The following is a 20,824-nucleotide window of genomic DNA, read 5'->3' as shown; positions in this document are numbered from 1 at the left end:
TGCTAGTTTGAAGTAAAGAGATTGGATTCGAAGGAGATCGGTTGTGGAGTTCCAAATACCTTGCAAGAAGTGTTTAAGGTATGCATTTCAACCATATTCTTGAATTCTTTCATAGATTATTGATTTATTTTTAGTTTTCCAAATTTTCAAGGTTGTGTAAGTGTGAAACATGGTTTTCTTTCATTTTTTTTCCTAGATTGGAAGAATAGAACAATGAGTAGTCAAGGCTCAATGGGTGGGGGTGGGGCTACATCACCAAGCTTCAAAATTGATAAGGGGTCTCCTTTATGAAGACACGCAACAAGAATTGCACAATGTCTAGGGGGTGGGGCATACATATGGAAATGTAATTATTGCAACATACAACATAGAAGCTCCTATTCCCGAGTGAAACTACATTTGTTGGGCCCTGCGGGTGAAAGAATTAACATGTGTTTGGGTAGTGATAAGAAGGGATTACCAGCTGCACAAATAGCAGCATTAGCAAAAGAGCAAGAGGATGTTGATAGAGCAATTGCAAAAGTAAAACGTGGTGCTTCCAAAAGAACAAATTTGCCAACACCATCATCCGATCAAACAAACACAAGAACACATCCTTTTTTGCCTATGCCACCTACAAATGATGAAGATAACATCTCCACTCACCCACAAGAGAGGCCCACTAGATAGGGCATTCCAAAATGAAAAGAGAGACATTGCTGATCACAAAATTGGACGTTGTTTAATTGCAAATGGTGTTTCATTTAATTTTGTGAGATCACCTTATTTTAGGGAGATGGTGGAAGCAGTAAATGATGGACCCCATGGTTACAAACCGCCTGGTTATGAGAAGTTGCGCACTATCATATTACATGATGAGAAGAAATATGTAGAGGCTCAACTTCAACCAATAAAAGATTTTTGGGTTCAATCAAGGGTGTCTATTATTTCGGATGGGTGGAAAGATTGTAGAAACCGTCCATTGATCAATGTTATTGTTGTATGCCCTAAGGGGGCAATGTTCTTGAAGGCAGTTGATTGTGAAGGGCAAGTGAAAGATGCAAAATTTATTTCACGCATTCTCATTGATGCTATAGAGTCAGTGGATCCTGATAATGTTGTCCAAGTGGTCACGGACAATGCAAAAGTTTGCAAGGCTGCAGGGATAATTGTAGAGTCTAGATATGATCATATCTTTTGGACACCATGTACCGTCCACTCTCTCAATTTAGGGATGAAAGCAATTGGCGCCGAAATAGATTGGGTGAAAAGGATATATGAGGAAGGTGAAGAGATTCAAATGTTTGTGACAAACCACCACATGTCACAAGCAATTTTTAGGAGTTTCACGGACTCGGAGTTATTGAAGGTAAATTTGTATATTTATTATATAATTGAATATTATTGGATTCCATAATTATTAATTTTTGTTGTTGTTTACATTAACATGTTTTAATTTTTAAATGTATTATTAACTTGAGTTTAATATGTTCTTAGGTTGCTGAAACCCGCTTTGCCTCTCACACAATCCTCTTGAGACGACTTGTGAAGGTAAAAGAAGCATTGAAACAGATAGTCATTAGCGCCCAATGGGGCATTTGGAAGAATTCCAATACAGCAAGGGCCATAAATGTGAGAAGAATGATACTAGATGAGGATTGGTGGGGTCTTGTGAGTTATGTATTGGAAATCACCGATCCAATAATGGCAATGCTTCGCTTCGCAGACAGTGATGAACCATGCCATGGGGACATTTATGATTCCATGGATAGTATGCTGGAAAAAATTAAAATGGTAAGTTTTACACTCTTTTACAACAATTTGAATTTTTTATTTGAGAGATATCTAAATTCTAAAGTTTAAATTGACATATTCACTAATTATAATTATTATTCATATTTCATATCCTAGGCCATACAGAGGAGGGAGAATGATCCTAAGGACACCCTTTACAAGAAGGTGGAAAAAATTGTTCATCATCAATGGAACAAGATGACCACACCTTTGCACCTCCTTGCATATGCGCTATCCCCTAGGTACTGTAGTTCTTATCAAATGCTTGTGCTTATTTTATCCACTGTTTGTGCTATTGATATTTGATAGTGTTCAATTGTCTTTTGTTATCCCCAGGTACTATAGTGCAAAGGTACTTAACCTTCCAGGTAGAGTGCCACCATTTAGAGATGCAAAGGTTGCAGATGGGTATAAGAAGGCACTAGCTAAGATATTCGAAGATCCAGAGATTGGGGCAATTGTGAGGAGTGAATTTGCTACCTTCAACTCAGGTGAGGATTTCCTCCCTATTGCCATAGCAGACCGAAGCAGGATGGGTGCCATCAAATGGTGGTACCTTCATGGGCAAGCCTTCATGTACCTCCAACCTCTTGCCATAAAGGTCCTATCCCAAGTAAGTTTGTAAAATTAAGCTTAAGGTTAACACTCTCAATTCCTTGAATTTATTATTTAATTTATTTATCTTGATTGTTGTATTGATAATTTTTAATTTCTCTTTAGGTTGCTAGCTCTTCTACAGCTGAGCGGAATTGGAGTACTTACTCCTTTATCCACTCAGTCAAATGCAACCGGTTGGCTCCAAAAAAAAAATCAGAAGACCTTGTGTTCTATCACAACAATTTGTGCTTGTTGTCACGGAAGGATCCTACGTACAAGAAGGAGCCTGAAAAGCTTTGGGATGTAGCACCCGAGACTCCTGATTTAGATATGACCATCCAGGATCTTGCTAGATCCACTTTGATTGATGTGGATGATGAGGAGGAGGATTATGAGTTAACAATCCCCTCTACTAGTACTACTAGTGGTTTGGGTTACTCTACTAATACAGATGCAGTACTTGCAGCTCATCAGTACCCTTCTGATGCGGATTTTCTTGAAAATCCATTTGATGATTAAATCAAAAACTTTTAGTCTTGACTCTTGACTCTTTTATGAGTAAATCATGTTACAAACTTTAAGTTTAATGATCTATATTTTTTTTTTTTTTTTTTTTTTGTTTTTTTAAATATATATATATGCACGAATCCTCCACGAATCATAATTGGGAAAATATAAAATCCCCGAATCCACGGATCTGATTCCGTGCCCGAATCGGATTCTTGTCATGAATCGGCAACTAAGCTGAAAACCAATCAGTATACAAGGAATTGGTAGTGGAAACAATTACAATGAACTCTTGAGTATTATGCGGCAACCAAAACAGAGGCTCACAAGTAAGTAGAATTAACATATAGAAGACGATTAATAATGAACTAACTCGGAGGCAAGAGCCTGCAACACAATGGTAAATCGTGAGCCCTTCAGGAAGGTCTTGGGTTCGAATCTACTCGAGATTACCATGTAATAATAATTAATCTTAACAATAATAATAAATGAATAATAAATAATTTAGGCTTCGGCCGATTACCTAACAAAACAATAATAATGAGCTAACTCGGCAATATGTGAAATATGCTATTAATAAGATTAAAAAATAAGTATTATGCTAGAAATGGTATGATATGTTGAAGAGACATAAATGTGGGAGAGATAAGTTCCTTTAAGAGGTGTAAATCTTTTATTTAGTAAGATATAAAAGGAAACCCAAACCTTGATCGATAAGGGAGGAGGAATTATCCAGAAAATCATTGAACATAGAACAATGGCATCATTCAAGAAGAATAACCAGCAGTTCTATAACAGCATAAGTACGTACCTATAAGCATAGAGACGCAGTCAGCGATAAACAGAAAACACACACAGAAAAATAACCCATCCCAAGGGAGATAGGAAGATGACCAGCGAAGAATTAATTGGATAAAACTAGATAGCAGTCCCAGCCAAGCAGTGAAACCGAGACCAATAACAGAGAAAGACATCCAGCAGAAAATATTATAGGGAGACAAATCAAATATAACACAGAAAGGTAACATTCAATAGGAGAACCATAGCAGAGAAAACATATATTTACCAGAGATATCAATCAGCAGCAGATGTAAATAAGACCAGTAATGACAATCATCATTGATTAGAAAAAGATCATACGGAGATCCAGAGCTAGCATTAAGCAAGGGCAAAGCAATTGGATCATCACAAAAACAATGATTATTACATCTTTGCAGGCTATATTTATAATCAGATTCATATAGAATCACAACTATATCAGAACTTCCACATCGGGTATTACCTCAGCAATCCAAAGTGGCATTCCCAGAATATTATCAATTTGGAGATATAGAATAAATACTTATATATATATATATATGTCCATCAATTGATGCATTTGTGTTATAAGACATCGTCGTCTCTTTTCTGAGTAAGTAATCAATTGAGTCTATCATCAAACATAGTGGTTGATTTACCTAGCACTTGGCATAACCATTTGTTGGCCCTCAAATTAATTCAGACTGAAATCAGTTCAGTAAACATCAACACAAAGAATAGTATCAATTTAAACAAGTAAATAGAAATAAGTCCCTTGCAATCTATAGGATACTGTAAGAACCCTGATGGCAATGACTGGAAGATGTACAAAACTGAAAATGAATGCAAAACCCCTTCCAACCTGCAATGTATTGTCTTCTAGAATCAATCCTCGGTGCTCAGATGAAGACCCTGTGCAAATACAGGAACCTCTGATAGGCTGATATGAAAATAACTGCAAACCAGCCAGCAATCTCAGTTTATAGTTTCAACACCTCAAAGATGTCCAACAATAGAGAAAATTGCAAAGTTTTTTCTTGAAACCATACTTACACTGGCCTGGGTGCCGGGGAGACATTGGGACATGGGGACAAGTTTCCGAGCAGGGGTGACAAAGAGGCCTCAATTTGGGGACAGCGAGGGGGGGGAGGAAGGAGGGGGGAATGGAAGGTGGGGTGGGGTGTATATAATATATGCTATATGCTAGTTATGAAAAGATGTACGACATTGGCAATACAATACATAAAGATGTAAAATAATAAATACTAATTTTCTAAAATTCAAATGCTTGAACATTGCATTGCAATTGAACATTGAACTATAAATATTAGAATTTTATATACTTGAATCAGCAAAGCCAAATAATAATAGTCATAGATATCAAACTTTCAAAAGTATGAGTATCTCATTGTAATGTTCCAATCGCCAAGTCTGGTGAAAATGTTCCAACAGCAATGCTGGGGGGAACACAGGAGTGGTGTATGGTGGTTAGCAGATCAGTGCGTACGGTGAAATGGGCGTACAGTCAGGAATGTGTCCATACGGTAAGGTAAGTGAGTTCGTACAGTGCTTGTCTGTACTGTAGACTCAGAGCCGTACTGTGTGTGGGTAATGTGCGGGTGGTAAGGAGTGTACGGCAGACAGAATGTTGGAGTTGTCTGTACGGAGGAATGAACAGTCCATACGGTGACAATGACTGGCCGTACGTTGCAAGTAGCTGGTCGTATGGTGTTTGGGAGGATAGGGTGAGGGTCGTATGGTGTCAGAGTGTATGGATAGGAAGTGATGGAAGCCGTATGGTGGTATTGGGGAAGGGGTGCAAGGGTGATACGGAGTAGGGTGGAAGTTACGTAGGGAATGAGGGTCGTACGGAAAACCAAGCAGCTGTACGGAAATGCCAGATGTTACATTGTGAGGAATTGATCCACAAGAATGAATGTAATTTTGTTTCAAAGACACAGGTAGATCAGACACAATATCAGAAAGTTAAACACGATAATATATGTCGAATGATGGTACTCCGATTTGCCAAATCCGAGCGAAGTATTACATGCAACAACGAAATAGGGTGAGGGTTGAATCCCACCGAAACCGCACAAGTCAAATAGGGAAGATCTTTCACTTCCGAAATGGCGAATGATCCAGAACTATACAAAGAAATAATCCAAATCACATACCTACAGACTTCCTACAAGCCGTGCTTAAATACCTGTTGAGAAACCTTTCCGTGGGTCTACAAAGATAGCGGACGACGACACAAACTATGGAAACAAAAATAAAAATGGGTCCGAGATATATTAAATCAATCGGCCCGTTACAAAAGTTTAATGTATTATTTATTTTATAACAGGAACATTACAGTCCTCCCATCCCAAAGTTCGCTTGTCCTCAAGCAAATGCAATGCCGGGTGCTGGAAAATGTGCTCGCCTTCCCATGTTGTGTCGTCCAATGGTAGGTGTCGCCAACGTACCAAGTATTCCTTCATAGTGCGGTTTCGTAGGGTCTTTTCACGTACTTCGAGGATCTCGACTGGTTCCAAAATGAGCTTTCCTTCTTCGTTGAGTGGCGGAAGGTCGGTAGCAACAGTGACGTTTTGCCCTATGGCCTTCTTCAAACAAGAAACATGGAAGACATTATGAATGCGACTTCCCTTCGGAAGTTCTAGTTCATATGCTACTTCACCAATGCGACGAACCACATGATAGGAGCCATAAAATTGTGGCTTCAATTTTTCCTTTCCTGTACCCTTTAATGAAGATTGTTGGTATTGTTGGAGCCAGAGATAGACCAGATCCCCCACTTCGAAACTTCGCTCTATTCTGTGTCTGTCGGCATACATCTTCTGTTGATTTGTGCCTGTTGTAGGTTTTCTTTCAAGCACCTCACTATGTCCTTTCCCTCCTAAAGTCGGTCCCTCGCCCTTGGTGCATGACTGTCACCCAGAACCGTGTTGATGAAAGAGAGGGTTCATACCTATACAAAGCTTTGAATGGTGCCATTCCGATGGACATGTGGTATGTGGTATTGTAGCAATATTCCCCTAGATGGATCCATTTTGTCCCTGTTCACTGTTGTGCCGAAACATAGTTCCAAAGGTAGCCTTCGAGCCATTTGTTCGTCTGTCTGCGAGTGGTAACTTGTACTTGGCGATAGTTCTATCCCTGCCATCCAAAACAGTTCTATCCAGAAGATGCTGATGAATCGTCTATCCCGATCACTGATGATGTTTTGGGGTAACCCGTGCAAACGAAAAACTTCTCTAAAGAACAGATCGGCAACTTGTGCGGCCTGAAGGTCGGAGGGGATGGCGAAGAAATGTGCATACTTTGTCAATCTATCAACCACCACGAAAATACAATCCCTTCCGTTCACCTTAGGAAGACCTGTTATGAAATCCATTGATATGTTTTTCCACTTATGTTCGAGAACTAGCAAAGGTTGTAGTAGCCTGGCAGGAAGAGTATGTTCGAACTTGTTCTGTTGGCAAACCATACATTCTCTTACATACTGCAACACGTCCCCTTTAAGTCCTTTCCATGAAAATCTCTCCCAAAGACTTTTGTAAGTTTTGAGGAAACCCGGGTGTCCAGCCAAAGGTGAGTTGTGTACTTCCTTCAAGATTTTCTACTTCAATTTGGATTCTGGCACCAAGTATATCTAGTACTTATAGTAGATGATGTCATCCACCACTCTGTACCGATCATCGTGAGTGTGGCCATCCATTATTTCACAAGAAAATGTATTTTTGAAATATTCCCCTAACAAATGTGCCTTCCAGTCAGCTAAAATCTGGTCTAGGGAGCAGATGGTGGGTTTCTGGGACAAGGCATCTGCAACCACATTGTTCTTCCCTTTCACATATTCAATGTCGAAATCAAAAGCTTGAACTTTGCTTACTCATTTTTGTTGTCGTTCATTCAAGTCTCGTTGCTCCAGAAAATATCTCAGATTGTTGTGATCCATACAGACGACAAATTTGGCACTTGTCAAATATTACCAAAACTTGGTTAGTGCATGTACGATGGCCAACATTTCTTTGTCGTAGATGGAATATAGGCGTTCTGCTGGCGTAAGCTTCCTGCTCTCATAAGTGATGGGGTGTCTATCTTACATCAATACCACTCCAATGCCTTCCCCGGATGTGTCGCACTCCAAAATGAACAATTGAGTGAAATCAGGTAGTGCAAGTACGGGACAAGTGCTCATGGCCTCTTTCAACTTATCAAAGGTGAGTTGTGCCTTTTCATTCCACTGGAATGACCCCTTCTTCGTCAGATCCATTAAAGGTGCACTGAGCTAAGAGAATCCTTTAATAAACCTCCTGTAGTAACTGCACAGTCTGAAGAATCCTCGCAAATCCGTGAGTGATTTTGGGGGAGGCCAGTCGAGGATAGCCTGAATCTTCTCCTGATGCACTTGAACTCCATATTTACTAACAACATGCCCCAAGTACAATATTTCTGTCATACCAAATTCACATTTGGACTGTTTGGCAAACAAGGACTGTTTCCCCATGATAATTAGAACTTCATTCAGATGCTTCAGGTGCTCCTCCCATGTCCTGCTATAAATAAGATCATCAAAGAATACAAATAAATACATACGCAAATTGCTTGTTGAAGATGTAGTTCATGCATGATTGAAATGTAGCAGGTGCATTGGTCAATCCGAACAGCATGACCAGAAACTCATAATGTCTGTAGTGACAATACAAAGCCGTTTTCTCCACATCTTCCCTCATGCGGATCTAATTGTATCTGGAACAGAGATCTATTTTTGAAAAATAGACCGCGCCATGCAGTTCATCCAGCGGCTCATCTATCCTTGGAATGGGATATATGTTCTTTATTGTTTTTTTGTTCAACGCGCGGTAGTCCACACACATGTGCATCGTCCCATCCTTCTTTTTGACGAAGACCATAGATGACACGAATGGGCTAGAACTGTGACGGATCCATCCTTTCTCTAGCAATTCCTAAATCATCCTTTTGATCTCATCTTTGAATTTCTTGGGATGGCAGTACGGTGTGGTTATGACTGGCTTTGCCCCTGATTCCAACTCGATAGTGTGTTCAAACCCTCGATGAGGTAGTATGCAAGAAGGAATATCCATGAAAACTTTATCATGTCTACTGAAAATATCCTGAAGTTCATCATCCTGCGAAGGTGTTTGACGCCCCTTTATAGGTTTCGCCGAGATAAGACAATGCGCAACCCACGCAACGTCATCGTGCCGAAAGATTGCCTCCATCTGATGTACAGAAACTTCCTTTGGTCCTTCATTTGCCATTCCTCGGAGGACAACCTTCTTTCCGTCAACCACAAAAGTGAAGTCCATTCGTTTGAAACTCTGAGTGTATTCATCAAGGGTCTTCATCCACTGTATGCCACGAATAACTTCCATGTCGGTCAGGTCCACTATGAAGAAGTTCTCAGTCACCGTGTGATTCGCTATTGTGATACTCAGTTGAGGAACAAGATGCATGCAAGGCAAGAAAGTCCCTCTGGCAACCTTGACCTGAAAGCTTGCATGCACCTCCGTAGGTAGACTTCTTCATTTTACCAAGGATGAGTTTATGAAATTTAGAGTAGCTCCGCTATCCAACATCACCGTAACCCTTTGTCCTTGAAGGGTACCGTATACACGAAGAACTATGCACCTTAGGCTGCCAGCGAATGCAATGGTTCCTCCGCGTTGTACCAAAGCGGCAATTCTCTCCATATGGTTTAAACTGATGTTGGTGTCATTGTGGGGTTGGTTATCTTCGGCCAGCATTTCTTCCTATTCGTCCTCATCGTCGAACACGACCTCAATGTAATGGATCTTCCCCTTTCTGAGGCATCAGTGGCCAGGCTCCTAAGGTCCCTTGCAATTGAAACACAATTTCTTCCTTTGGAGTTCTTGTCTAATAGCTTCACCCAACGACGGCTTCTTAGGCAGAGGTTTGGAGTTCCTGTCTAATAGCTTCACCCAATGACGGCTTCTTAGGCGGAGGTTTGTCCCTCAGAAACGTACACGGTTTAGGATGTGAGTAGCTTCTTGAAGAGGATGCCAATGATGATGCCATACTACATGCTTTATTGATTGCTTCCGACACGGTGGCAGGATTGAACCCCTTTACCCAACCCTTCAAAGGTTTTGTCAATCCATCCATGAAGAGCACTAACCGTCTTCTTTCGAAAATGTCCGTGAGCAAAACAAAGTCTCTAAAATTCTGCAATGAATTGATCGACCGATCCAATTTGTCTTAGTTGCGCCAAATCTTTGAAATTGAGCTTCAGATCTTTACCATCAAATCGTTCTATCAATTTCTCCATGAATTCCGCGTAAGTATTTATTTGATCATGCCCTAATGTGACGGTGTCGTGGTGCCACCATTCATGCACAACTCCCTCCAAGTGCAGCACAACAAATTTGATTGCTTCTTCTTCTAGCATGGGATTCAGCTGGAAGTAGGTATCAGCTTTCATTACCCATGCTTGTGCAAATATGGAACCGGATCCGTCAAATGGTGACAGATTTACCTTACTCAACTTTCTTCTAAGATCATCGTTAAAGTATCCTCTATTTCTGCCTCCCGAATATCTCATTCTTAGATCTGCGTAATCTTTGTAGGATATATCTTCTTCAAGGTTTGCATTCTTCCAGTCTTCTCTCATCTCTTCGAAGGTTGGTTGTCTCCCTCCATGTTGTGCCTCTGTCCGTGGTGGAAAAGTCGGCATGGAAGGTTGAGAGCATACTGGCTGAGGATTTGATTTACCCGACACCGAGTCTGCGCTATGACCATTTTGTTCTCTAGATATTTTGTTCTCCGCCAACTTCTTGAGAGTTTCTTCCATGAGTCGTTGCGTATCAGTGATCTGTGCTTGATTTCTGGCAAGTTCCCTCAGTAGAGCCACAAGTTCGGTAGCGGTCAGTTCCCGTTCGTCAACCATTCGATCAACGGAATGTGTCCTTCTCTTCCAGCTATAAACTCTCATTCACTATCCACAGGCTGGCAGGATCAAAGCACTCCGATACCACTATAATGTTTCAATGGCCAAGTCTAGTGAAAATGTTCCGATAGTAATGCTGGGGGGAATGCAGAAGTGGTGTACGATGGTTAGCAGATCAGTGCATACGGTGAAACAGGCATATGGTCAGGAATGTGTGTCCGTACAGTAAGGTAGGTGAGTCCGTATGCTACTTGTCCGTACGGTAGACTCAAAGTCGTACGATGTGTGGGTAATGTGCGGGTGGTAAGGAGTGTACGGCAGACAAAATGATGGAGCTGTCTGTACGGAGGAATGAATAGTCCGTACGGTGACAATGACTGGTCGTATGTTGCAAGTAGTTGGTCATACAATGTGTGGGAGGATAGGGTGAGGGCCGTACGGTGTCAGAGTGTAAGAATAGGACGTGATGGAAGCCGTATGGTGGTATTGGGGAAGGGGTGCAAGGGTGATACAGAGTAGGGTGGAAGTCACGTGGGGAATGAGGGTCGTACAAAAAACCAAGCAACTGTATGAAAATGCCGGATGTTACACAGTGAGGAATTGATCCACAACAATGAATGTAATTTTGTTCGCAAAGACACAAGTAGATCAGACACAATATCAGAAAATTAAACACAAATAATATATGTTGAATGACGGTGCTCCGATTTGCCAGATCTAAGTGAAGTATTACATGCAACAACAGAATAGGATGAGGGTTGAATCCCACCAAAACCGCACAAGCCAAATAGGGAAGATCTTTCACTTCTGAAATGGCGAATGATCCAGAACTCCAACAGGAATTCGCAGTACAGAGAAATAATCCAAATCGCATACCTACAGACTTCCTACAAGCCGTGCTTAAATACCCGTCTGGAAACCTTTCCGTGGGTGTACAAAGATAGCTGACGGCAACACAAACTATGGAAACAAAAATAAAAATGGGTCGAAGATATATTAAATCAATTGGCCCGTTACAAAAGTTTAATTTATTATTTATTTTATAACGGGAACATTATACTCATCAATCATCGCAAAGATGATTACATTGAGCAAGTGCAACATAATGCCAATATGATATTCAATGTTCATAAATCAAAACAAGTACAAACTACATAATCAAATTGCCAAGGGCCAAGGCCTAAAATGTAGTGAAGGAGGCCTCTAAGTATCCCTCAGGAGGTCAGCAAGCTCACATCATCGGAGCTATCAGACTCTCCAAGGTTAAGAGTTGCAAAAGGAACACCAACCAGCCCTACATCTATAGTATCCTCCTCGTCATCAATCTGTGATGGCTCCTCTGGCTCTACATCCCGTCGTGTTGCAAGGCGTTCCTTGTACACACGTGTCCTACGATAATGCATATGCAAGAGGCAAGACACTATGTTCAACCACTAGCTTCTCTTGTCTTTAAGAGGTAACCATGTTCCTCTTAACATAGTGGATAGAGCTATATGTAGACCAGTTACTCTCAGAAGCTGAAGAACTAAATACCTGACATAGCAATCAAATGACTAGTGTAAGAAAAGTTGAAAAGTAAAACCCTTAAGTTCCCTTAAAACATAAAAACTTAAAACATTTCTCAAAAACAAATTATTATTTAATAGGTTATGAAGTTGAGGAACTAGACATTTGAGACAACAAATGAATAGCTAGTGTGGCACTTGTTGATTTGGGTCCCTGACAATTCCACCACAAAATCGGATCCTTTTGTGCCATAGGTCTACCTTTATCGCAGCTCTATAACCCCTAAGAGTAGCGAATTTGGTCCATTCAAGGCGAACTTTCCAGCAGTCTAAGAATCATACATCCTATCAATGCACTTGATGAACCCTTCACCTAGAAAATTAAAAATTCAAAAATTCAAATTATCGCCAAATAGAAGATGCTAGTTATGAAAAGGTTCAAGAATAAAGATGTATAAGTTTAAAACATTATAAGACATTAAGATGATTATCATAAGTAAAATGATATGAATCGCCTCTTCATGCTGAATCAATGTGACTCTACCACACCAAGGCATGTACCACTTCGGATTTAATGCATCAGCAACTATATGTAGGGGAGTGTTTAGGTTGTCCCATTTGCATTGAAAGATAGGCCGGATGTGCTAATGGTAGAATGCTAAACTAGGATCCCTCTTTCTCACAGCTGCCCTCATCAAGCCAAGCATAGAATCAATGCACTCATATAGCTCTCCAAGGCTAGGCACATCCCCATCCCCATATCTACTGACCTAGAAAACTGGATTGATGATAGAGACTATATATTTTGTATCACTCTTTATTATCTCCTTCACCCGCCTCCCATGCTCTATCCTGGGCCCATCCCACCTATTCCACTCATTTTTCATAACCATGAGTTGTAGTGGCCTCTGCAACTCAATCATTCTCTCCAAAAGAATGAAGTAGGATGCATATCTGGTCTCAACTAATTTTAGGAACTCCTCATCCATGAAGCTCCTATGTAATGTCCCCTTTTTGGAACATTAGAAATATTGAAGTCTTATTTTTTATAATGTTAAAATTGACTATGAGAGCGTAGACTCAACTTATTAAAAGGTCAATTAATGTTATAAAGAGGGCAAAAGGTCAAGGAGGAATAAGATGAAATGCAAAAGGGAAGTTGAAGAGTCACAAGGGAATAGGACGAAAGCCAGAAGGGAGTCAAAGAGTCTTAGTTTGTGTATTAAAAAGGGGAAAGAGGCTCATTCTTAGGTATGCTTGATTTATGATTCAATTTCAGTTCTCTCTTGCGAAAGTATTTGGAAAACTTCAGCTTTCAGCCAGTATGAAGACATAGCCCCTCGTGCTGCGCAAACCCATTGTCCGGGGAGACATCAGTTCAGGTGTTCCATATGCGCTTACATGTTCTTATTCTAGTATTCCAATCTGACTGTTAGTCTGTATTTAAGATTGGATTCGTTAGTGCAGGTTATTGTATTGTTGTTGTATAATACAATAACATATTTTAAGGAGTTAGAAAGTTTGTTGATTTTTATATTAATAGTTAGTAACACATGGTTATATGCTCGAAAGTTGAATGTTATTTTGGAAAGAACTAGCTATTATCTTATGGAGAATCTTCTGGTTTATTGTCGTATCATTTACATTTGCCTACGTTTGAGTTTGAATATTATAATTAAGAAGAAGTTGATTAAACATATGTTGGATTTCCAACCGGTTTCAATTGTGCTTGCAATACATCTGCATGTGTTTAGTTCTGAATATAGTCAGAAGGGGGAAAACGAGTAAATATCCAGTTAGGGATATTTTGTCCTAAAGAGTGCATGTGAAGTGTGGTGGTTGCAAATATACATCTGCACATCTCTAACATCATTGACTACTCCCTTAATCTAATCAATCTTCCCCATGTCCCTGAGAGCATTATTCATGGCATGCACACAATATGGAGTCCGCCAAATATGCCTATATGTTGCCTCAATAAACCTCCTTGGCATTCTACACACAGGTGTTGCATCAGTCACCACTTGGACCATATTTGTGGCCCAATCTCCTATAAAGTTGTTTGAAGGATGTCAAATGGAAAATCAGCATCCTTTCCATGCCATGTATAATCAATTGTCCTAAAAAAGAATGGGTCATTTGAGCATGTAACTATGATATAAATGAGTGGACGTTTACTAATTTCTGTCTACCTACCCAGGATAATGTTACGTCTTGAGTCCTCCCAAACTACCCTCATGGTCTCAATTGTTTGCCCAATCTGGCATACTCATTATCCAAGATTGTGGTCCTCAATTTGTACTCACCTAGTGGTACAAATGATGGTCCTCCCCCTTTTGAATCTTTTGCATCATCTCTTTATAATAAGGAGATCCAACTACTAAAGTGGTACGCCATTGGGAAAAAAAAATCTACCAACAGATTCCTCTATCTCCTCTTTCATGTGTGCATTAAATAAATCTACTATGGGATTACTTTCAGTTGTCACCTTTTGTTTCTCCTTGCTCAGTTCTACTTCAGCTATAGCACTAAAAGTGAAAGAACGTCTCGAGGTTGCCATTGTAAATGATGATGCTCTCAGCTGCGATCTAGGAGGAAAAACATGGCTGCCCCTATAATCGCTACTCAAGTGACTACTGAATAGACTAAATTTGTTGCCTGTCAAATAAGGTAGTAGGCATTTCAATCCCCAAGTCATCTAGATTGCCCCAAAGCTTGCTGAATTCATTTGTACAATGCAAAGTTTTAGTGGGCTTAAAAAACTCACATGCTCCCACACCTTTTTGTGTCCAAGAGAGGAAGTGCACATTCACTCTAGTAATACTACCAAACCATTTTGTACCATATATGTTGCATTTCCACTTCCTTTTCCCACAACTTGCTTGTGTTGGAGCATCTATCCTTGTTTCAAACTGTCCAAGAGGTAATTTAGGATCATATTTACCCCTAGCCCACTTTGTCAAAAGTGTGGAGGGGCAATTAGTAGATGGTGGATCAGGGTGGCCAGTTATTTGTTGATTGAGATTTAGTTTGCTCATCCCTCTCATTGCTCTCATCATCATACTCAGGTTCATATTCTTAGCTACTAAGAGAATGAGTTTCCAATTCCATCTCATCATCACTGCTACTTGTTTCATGACTGTGGGAACCCATTTTGACATTGCATTTCACCAAATGGAAAAAAAACAATAAATACATGGTTTCAGCCTATGCCCTTCATTAAACTAACAAAATTTTAAGTCACAATTTAAGCAACAAGAATTTATAATTGAAACAACAAGAATCTACTTCAATCTACAAATGAAATTCAAATAACTATAAGAAAAAGAAATAACAAGAAATATAAAACTAAAAACAATGAAAAATTAGTGAGAAATCCTACCTTTTGCTTGAAAAATCTCTCCAACAAGGTGAAGAATCCTCCTCTTCTTGCTCTTTATCACTCATCTTTGTCTTGCAATTACTCTTTTCACTCTTACAAAGACCCTTTTCTAAACTCTTCACTCTTCTTCTTCTTGTTGCAAATAGTAGGAAACCTAAAATGAATGCAAATAAAGCCACATAGTGAATGCAAGCAATATCCCCACACAGCCTAGGGTTGAAAAAAGACCACTAGGATTTAAGTGAAATGTTTTATTTATTTATTTTAATTTCTTTTTTTTGGCTAAGAAGGGGGATGTCTGGTCATCCCTTCGAGGTTTCAAGGGACGGATCACCACCACCCTGTCCCCTCAAGAGACGTCTCCTCTGGGATGGTGCCCATTTGGTTTTGTTGTGAGACATCGGAACAACATCCACCTGTCCCCAATGCGTCCCTATCTCTAAGATGTGGTGTTTTTTGGCGAAAAATGTGTCCTTGTGTTACTCTACTTGAAACCCTTGCCAATGAGAAGAGAAATTCACTAATCATCAAATTCAATGTATGAGAAAGAGCTCTTAAGTCCCTTTTTATTCTTCCTTGTGAGAGCTCAAACACATCCCTTACCAATGTGGGTTAAAAGATATATTCCCACATATTTGCTTTTGTTTCATTTAAAGTTTTATAACTTTTGTATGCTTTTCCATTGTTTTGACTTAGGCACCCTTTAAAATAAAATTAAGTCACTCAAAAACCAAAATGATGGATCATGGCCTCATTACCCTTTTAGATGATCATTAAAGTGACTTTATTAAATAACATTGTTATAAGTTATTTAATATTATTAATCGTACTCTTTTTTAAAATTCCAAAGTTAATCATTAATTGCCACTACAAACGGGGTTTTGACTAGTCATCAGATGTCCTGCTAAATCTAGCAACCCTCTTAATTGAATTACTATAAATAGTAAGTATGTTGGTAAATAGATTTGTCACTGTGAATATATTATAAAACTGACCGTGCTCGCCCTGTGAACAATGACAACCATGCCAACAGTTGGAGAGATTGCAACCAATCACTATGAGATTACAATCTTCCTCTACGTTTGAGAGGGACAGCTCCCTCGTATGATATAAGTTTTGATTTTTCAATAAAGATGTATTTGAACTTAAAGGAAGAAAGCTACTAATGACGAATGCACCAAATGACCTCAAAGCTTTCTTTGGTTAATGTAAACTGCTAATAAGGACAATCAAGAGCTACGCTTGAAGATGATCATTAGCAAAACATTGATTCAAGATTCATGAACATTTGCACAATACTGTGAAAACATTCACTGCAAAGAGAATCAACACTTTCACGCTTCGACAATTCAAATTTTTAGAAAGAGAACTCAAAATGTGCTTTCCTTTTTTTTTTGCACCAAGAACATAAGAGGATTTTTTTATTACAAAGACAAAATCTGTAAACACTTTTTAAAAATTGTCTTATCATCAAAATTCTAACATAAGTGTTCCCTATTTCCAAAGTCCAAAAAGTCCCTTTTACAAAGCAAAACGGTCCCTTCTATAGAGATTAAGGTTAAGAACTACTCCTCTGTGGTTAATAACTACCTCCCAATTACGTGATTTTAGTGAGGTTAATTAACCTTGACAAAATTATCCAAACATGACCTGAAACTTGGACCTTACACCTTTCGAAAAGAAGATTGAATAATCAATCCTTATCAATCCCCTATTGATCTTTGAATTGTTTATTCAAATTACATCACTTTATTGATGAAGACTATCTATATTTCCACAAAGAGTTCAAGAAGATAAAACATATACGTGTCCACCAAATGCTGAGATTATGTTTCCCACCTCTATAAGTGTGCCTATATCTGTCAAATGCGCTTTTCTTTCATGAGCAATGAGGGACATTTGCAAACATTCTTATCTCAGATGCCACCTCTTTGAGAATTCTGTTAAATAATTCTTGTGCTTTCAGAGTAGTCTTTGGAGTATGCGGAGGGTCATGGACCAAGAAGATACAAGCATGCTCATCAATCCTCACATTACTTTGAATGACATCTCTATATTGAGCCTATTGTGCATTTTGGCACATCAAAAGCATGTGATCTTGGTATCATTCATTGTGTGTAGCATAATATTATCCACTAGATTTTGAAAAAGCACTCCACTTATTAGCATAAGCAACAGAGCTCGCTTGATCTCTTGATGGCCGAACATGGTCGATGCAAGACCTTCTAGCAATTTGTTAAATAAGTCCATGGTGTTTCTCATTTGTTGTATCTCATCGCGTTCTTCCATCATGAAGTGGGATGTATCATCATCCTCACCATCTTTTCTGGCTCCTCTGGAATCAAAACCTCTTTTCTTGTCATGTAACTGAACTATATTGGCAATAAATGCTAAATGGTATGAAAGATCTTGCACATTAGGAGCTTTAAGTCCACGAACTCCTTCATACCCTCTAGAAGCACTTTAGTTTTAAGGGTCTTCTCTGGAAGACTTTCCAATGCGCATCCATATATTGTTGGGAATCCACAAACTTTATCATGAATCGTTGCCATCTTTATCATTCATTATATCAAACAATTATTGTGCATTGTTATGCCTATTGCATCAACATTCAAAGATGATTTTCCAACGTTGGGAACACCGAAATTCATTCTTAAAACAGGTAGTCAATCTTCTAACGATGTGATGGGCCGCAAGCTGGAGACAAGCGTGGGTCATTGCATGTGTTCACCAAGACTTCAAGCTTTTCCAGTGAATGCCTTGAGACTGTCCTATATGGGTGGGTATTGTGTAAAACACATCGTGTACAATGTTATTCTTACATCCTCCTAGAAAATGACCAAAGTTTCCACGTGGATATGTTGCAATGTCTTGGTGGATTAATTGGGATCAAAACTTGACTAGCCACACCTCCCACCGATTTCTCCAGAACCAACACCTGCATATGAGCTTTGGGTAGAACAAAACAAGTGCAAGGTTATTCTATCAAATAATTCATGTACATGCTGCTTCCAGAGTGCCTAAGCTCTAAGTTATCAGGGGTATTTCGTCATATATTTTCCACGTACTATCCCATGCTTGCTTCTAAAATCTGCCACTCAAATATTTGCAATCTCCACATCATGTTGAATGATCCCCTGTGCTCATGGAGGTGACAGATCAAACAATGTGAATAGGAAATCATTTTCGGTGTGGCATCTATGCTCTCCCCATTTCATATTATCGTGCCATGTTATGAGATACCGATTTCTGAGGCAGCATTATTTACTATTTCGAATGCCTTTTATATGCTTCCAACTACATTCATGTCTATTACAATAACATTACAATTTGATAGCAGTTTTTAGTCGATGCCATAGTTCCCAGTGTATCGTTGATAGACAGGAAGGGTGTTGGAAAGGATGTCGTTATTGATCTACACCTTCATTACATTTTCTTGGGATACCAAATTTGGTGTAGAATATGTTACCAATCTCCTCAAACCAATGTATTTATCTTGTGGATTGGAAGGTGAGGCTTGGATCATGGCTTGGATTGGGAGGTGATGCAAGAGCATCTTGCATCACAAAATAAAATGGGGCATTATTTAAATTTTTTAAAATTAAAAAAAAACATTGTGGGGGAGGGAAAGTGACAAAACATAAGAGGAAAAAAAAAAATGGAGAAAAGAGGGAAAAGGGCATTTCATTTACCAAGGTACATAGGTGGCATTATTTCATGTATTTAATGTTTGCTGCCAAGCTAGCTTGTGGCTTGAGGATTTATTTAATGTAAGGGTTTATTTAATTTGTAACTTGCTAGGCTAACTTGTGGCTTAGTAGGGTATAAATAGAGGGTCTTGTGGAATCTAGAATCAATATTCATACAGCATGGAGAAGAAGAGTAGTTGAGAGGAACAAAGTTTGTTAACAAAGCTAGAAGCTACGGCTTAGGAAACAAGGAGGTTGATTGGTGGTTTGCAAGCACAAGTTTAGATTCCTCTTGGGGTTTCTACCAAATTGTGGATCTAAGCTAGCTAGGGTTTAGATCTTGCGAGATCTTGCAAAGTTGTTGTATTTGCTTATGTATTTGGCCGTAACCCAGAAGGCCTTACAGCTGGGCATGTTGGATGTAAATCTTATTATTATATTATGAGAATTGGCATTATTTTGGATCTAAATCTTTGTGTTATTGTTATTCTTCTATTGTGTGGTTATTTGTTGGGGGCTAGGACATCTCCTTTGGGGATTCTCCTGCCTTCTACTAAATTAAGTGGTTTCAAAGCTAGTTTTCCTAAGGGCATAGATAGATCACCGAAGTTGAGGCAGTTTGCACCAGGACCTGGGGTGGAGATTATGAGAGCGAGGTTGGATCTAGTTCATCTTGTGGATTTGTTGCAAAGCATTTGCAAAGATCTTGGAAGATGCCTCCAAGAATATTGGACCCTAGGATGATTGCAAATCTTCGTGACGTAGTGGAGATGAAGATTTCAGAAAGGTTTTCTCAGTTGGAAGCTAGTGTAACTAATCCAGTTAAGGCAGGGATAATTGAGTTTCGTAGATATTTCTAGAGCTAGAGTCTACCAATCCGAAAGAGAGTGATCTAGCCGATTAAGAAGATTGCGCAAAGGAGAAGACACTTTGTTGTTAAGGAAGAGGTAAAGGATGACTTCACTAAAGCTGAAGAAGATATTTGTTTTCATGATCAATGAGATGGATCTAACATGACAATTGCAGAGCATCTTATTGTGGATGATGAGATTGCTGATTATAAGAATTCACATATGGATGTTTCTACTGATGTGGAATTGGATATTGTTGGCGTGAATTCACTAGTTGCTGATGTGGTTGAGGATTTACATGATATTGCGGGTATATATGTTCCTGATCTTCCTGTGGTTGACATGACTAAGGATTTACATGTTGCTCTTATTGTGGATTTGACCTTAAATGTTGCAGAGTTGGTTTTGGATGTTGCTAACATGGATTTCATGCTTGAGGATATTGTTGTTGGTGGTTGTGATCAGTTGTAGAGATTGTTGGTGAAACTGTTAGCCGACTGGCTGGTTCCGGCAAGGTTTCTATAGCCGACGGTCCGGCGGTGTTTTTTAGCCGACGGTCCGGCGGTAAATAATTGTAACGGATAAAATATTTGCGGCCGACGGACTCCTTCGGGAAGGTTCGGCGGTAGTATTTATATCCCGTCTGGGATCATTGTAAATCATCATTCACTTACTATTGCGAATATTATGCTACTGTTCTGCTATTACTTTCTGTATGCGTTCATTTACTTTACCTTTACGGTAAACATTTGGCGCCGTTGCCTTATGAATCTGGAAGGTGGGAG

General features: G+C 39.4%; 1 protein-coding gene across 1 annotated transcript in view; it reads right to left on the bottom strand.

Moving 5' to 3' along the window:
• CNX5 (co-factor for nitrate, reductase and xanthine dehydrogenase 5) overlaps positions 1–20,824 on the bottom strand; it is a 268,770-nt gene that overhangs the window by 219,896 nt on the left and 28,050 nt on the right. The gene's annotated exons all lie outside the window — the stretch shown is intronic.

Source organism: Cupressus sempervirens, chromosome 7, assembly GCF_028749045.1.
Source record: "Cupressus sempervirens isolate cs-2001-9-10 chromosome 7, ASM2874904v1, whole genome shotgun sequence".
Taxonomy (NCBI): Eukaryota; Viridiplantae; Streptophyta; class Pinopsida; order Cupressales; family Cupressaceae; genus Cupressus; species Cupressus sempervirens.
This window is presented reverse-complemented; position numbering and strand designations above follow the sequence as displayed.